The following is a 4,324-nucleotide window of genomic DNA, read 5'->3' on the forward strand; positions in this document are numbered from 1 at the left end:
TAATGGCATGAAGGTCATCGCCGCGGGCCATATGAATGTGGAGAATGAAGTCTTCGATCCATACCGCGGGGTCTGTGGTTCCATCGTATGATTCTATATTCACGGGTTTGAACCCTTCTGGGTATTCATGTTCCATGACTTTGTCGGTGAAGCAATGAGGGTGTGCGGCGCCTCTATATCGGGTCGTATCGCGATGTAGCTCTAATGGAGTCCGTATGCGGCTTTCAGCCCGTGCATGACTAGGTTTGTCACGTCCGAATAGATGGCCGTCGTCGCATGTCGGGACACGTCCTCGTGATCCGTAGATCGATATAGTATGTCATGCTTTATTGTTCAGGTCCCGCTGAAGGTCATATGTATGACCGCGAGCTGGTTTACCTCTGCCTTTGCATTGAGGCGGGGCGGGCTGGTATTCGACTTGAGTTTCCATTTTATCCTGACCACATGGTGGTCGGTCAGCCGCATTGCGCGATGGTGGTATGTGTTCCGGCACCTCGTCGTCGAACTGAGGTAGCAATTTGCGTGTCGGGTAGCTTTTGGCTGGGCGCTTTGAGGCCGTATTCTTCGGCTGCTAGGACATCAGTCCATTTATCGTTGAGCAGATCTTGGTCAGCTTGAAGCTGCTACTGCTTCTTTTTCAGGCTCCTTGTAGTGGCTATTAGTTGGCGCTTGAAGCTCTCCTGCTCAAGAGGTTCCTCAGGCATGATGAAATCCTCAGCGCCGAGGCTCGCCTCATCCTCAAAGAGCAGGAGATAATTACTGTCCTCCAAGTCTTTGTGCGTGTCCTGTTTACCAGGGCTATCCTGCCCATCTTCCCGTTCATCCTATTTAGTAGTTGCGTCAATGGGGTCTTCGTTGTCTTCGGCGCCTTCCAGAGTGTTATCTTCTCCTGTGCCGGTGTTGCTGTCTTTACTGCGATGTGACTTAGAGCGGCGCCGCTAACGCCGACGCTTCGATTGTATCTCAGGAGGTTTATCGTCAACTGGATATTCTTTGTCATCGCCGCTGTTCTCCTTTGGTGCATCCACCATGTATACATCATACGAGGAAGTGGCCGTCCAGCGTCCGGTTAACGACGGGTTCTAGGCCTCTTCTTCTCCGGCATCGTCGTCCATACCGTTGATGTCATCGGAGCCGTAATCGAGCATGTCAATTAAGTCTTCGACAGTGGCTATGAAGTGGGTGGTGGGTGGGAAGTGAAATTCTCCATCATCAGCCTCCGGTTCGAGCCGGACACAATTCGGCTGTGAGCCTCCCGCTAAAGATAGTGCTCTTAACGAGTTGAGCATGTCGCCCAAAGGCGAGAGCTGGAAGATGTCCACGATGCTGAATTCGGCGATCGATGACCGATCATGCTCGGCATGCGCGGACGCACATAGTTCGGAACTTATAACTGGAAATGAGTCTGTAGCTCCGGTGACACAGATGTTATTGGAAGTTAAGTATGTGTGCGGCTCCAACACCGTGGAGTCTGCGGCTTCCGTGGCGGATTGAGCTTCCTATCCTCGGATGGCGCGACCTACTCTGGATCTAAGGCCAGAGCGGTTTCAGGTGCAATTTCCTGCGTATGGCCCGATGACAGATCTAAGTCATGTTCATTGTAGTGGCAAGGAGCAGCTGCCGCAGTCTCGAATCCGTCGAAGACCAAGTCTCCACGGATATGTGCGACATAGTTCAAGCTTCCAAATCTGAACTGGTGGCCAGAGGCGTAGCTTTCGATCTGTTCCAGATGGCCAAGCGAGTTGGCCCGTAGTGCGAAGCCGCCGACGAAGATCAGTCCGGGGAGGAAGACTTTCCCTTGGACAACATCGTTGTAAGTGATTGAAGGGGCCATCAAAACTTCTTGACGACGGCATAGTGGAACTCTTAATGAAAGCACCAATGTCGGTGTCAAAACCGGCGGATCTTGGGTAGGGGGTCCCGAACTGTGCGTCTAGGATCGATGGTAACAAGAGACGGGGGACACAATGTTTACCCATGTTTGGGCCCTCTCTATGGAGGTAATACCCTACTTCCTGCTTGATTGATCTTGATGAATATGAGTATTACAAGAGTTGATCTACCATGAGATCGTAATGGCTAAACCCTAAAAGTCTAGCCTAACTATGATTATGAGGATCTTTCTACTGACCTAGCCCTCTGGTTTATATAGACACAGGAGGGATCTAGTGTTACACAAGGTCGGTTACAGAGAAAGGAATCTTCATAGTTGATTGCCAAGCTTGTGTTCCACGCCAAGGAGAGTCCTATCTGGACATGGGTAGAGTCTTCGGTCTTTGTATCTTTACGGCCCATCTGTCCGGCCCATATCCAATAGATCGGACATCCGACGACCCCTTAGTCCAGGACTCCCTCAGCCATCATCTTGCCAAGGGAATACTGCTTCTCAACGGCGACTATCTCCTAAAACTCGGCCTTGAGCCTCGCATAGGTGGCCATTAGAGTTTCTGGGGTAGGCACGGTGGGGCCCTTGCTGTTCCTCCAACTTTCTTGAAGGAGTTCATCCGCCAACGTCATCAACTCTTTAGCCAGTGCTTGTTTCTTGGAGTTCTTCGTCTCCACGGGTTGGCCCGCCAACATGTCAACTCGTTGGTCGGTGCTCGCTTCCTGGAGATCGTTGTCTCCTGTGGGTTGTCCGCCGTCAACTCTTTGCCTAGTGCTCCAGGATCCATCAATGAACTGACACACAAAAAGCAATCGAAAGGAAACCACATTCGCAATGAAAATGGGAAAAGAATAGGCTGTGAGAATCGGTCGGTGCTTCGCAAAAAGAAGATTCTTGGAATGAAAACATAGTAGCATCACTGATTCACCCACCTTTCCTTCGTCGGTATAGAAGAAAAATGGCAGAAGTGAGTAGCCTGGAGTGAGGTTTTCTTCAAGAAAGGGAAGAAAGGGATTCAACGAGCATTCCACTGAAATGATGGTTGCTTCGTCCAGTCCAACTTCGAAGCCACTTCGAGGCCACACCGGGGTGACCGGTGAGTCTTGACTATAGCACCTCGCTGTGATTTGGTGGATGGCACGCGGGCCCGGATGCTTTGATGTCCCGCAAGTAGATAGAGTGGCTAGTCATATAGGAGTACTCTATTGTGCACCGCGACCAAGGTGGTGAGAAAACGAGAGAAGTACGCATTTATTTACGGTGTAGATTCACTCATTTTGCTCTAGTACTACTCATTTAGGGTGTAGTGTAGTCACTTGTTGAAATATCTAGAAAGGCAAATACTCCTTTCCGGTTACAGGGCTATACTAGCAAGTAGTACTACAATAGTGGGCTCAAATAGCAATTTTGTCTCATGGAAGAGCCTAGCTATATGCGTGCTCCAAGCCCTTCTTGACCCACTTTTGGGTGTTTGGTAGGGTGTATGAAGGGTGCATGAGTACACACTAGCTTAACACAAATACACTAGGAGCATGCATGAGAAGAGCATGCATGAAGAGGAGTGCTGGAATGAGCATGCACGAAGAGGGAACAACTATGCTGAGATGAGAATGCAACCAAACACAATGTGGCGAGCGTTCGCAACTGCCACGTTCGGGTTGCGCTTGGCTCTTCGCCTCTTTGAGAAAACGGACAGTGATGTTACTACTACTTCTACAGTATCGAATCCACTGATAGCTTGTTGTAGTACTTTGTAAGGCTAGTTGTAATGGGAGTATCATAGGTAGTACTCCCTCCGTTCCTAAATATTTGTCTTTCTAGAGATTTCAACAAGTGACTACATAGGGAGCAAAATGAGTGAATCTAGACTCTAAAATATGTATATATACATCTGTATGTGGTAGTCCATTTCAAATATCTAAAAAGACAAATATTTAGGAACGGGGAGTATCATGCATGCCAACTAGGCAAATTTGATGAGGTGGCATAGAAGTAAATGAAGAAAGAGAGGGTTGAGTATCATATCATGACACTGTATCATATTAAATGTTGTGCTACTATGTGTCATGCATCCTAATAAATGAAGTCATCGATGATACTAACATATGATACTATGCACTATGGATGTGTAGTATCATACACTAGTATCATATGCATGATACTAGTATTCCATTACGACCAGCCTAAGCAAAAGCTTGTCCTCGTCTGCGAGCCACCGCGTGCATGGGCAAGGGAGAAGGCGTGCAGTAATAAAATCAAGCTTCTCCTTGTTGTACGAGTTGACGCGACACATCATAGCACTGGCCCCACATGGTTGCCTCTAAACTTGGCTAAAAGACCCGTAGTGTAGAATACTCCATTTGCTGCAACCTCTAACATTTACCCCACCAGAAATTAAAATATATATTCCTGTCTTGACCAGATGAGCGTGCAAACTAC

This window comes from Triticum aestivum, chromosome 4A (assembly GCF_018294505.1).
Source record: "Triticum aestivum cultivar Chinese Spring chromosome 4A, IWGSC CS RefSeq v2.1, whole genome shotgun sequence".
Lineage (NCBI taxonomy): Eukaryota > Viridiplantae > Streptophyta > Magnoliopsida > Poales > Poaceae > Triticum > Triticum aestivum.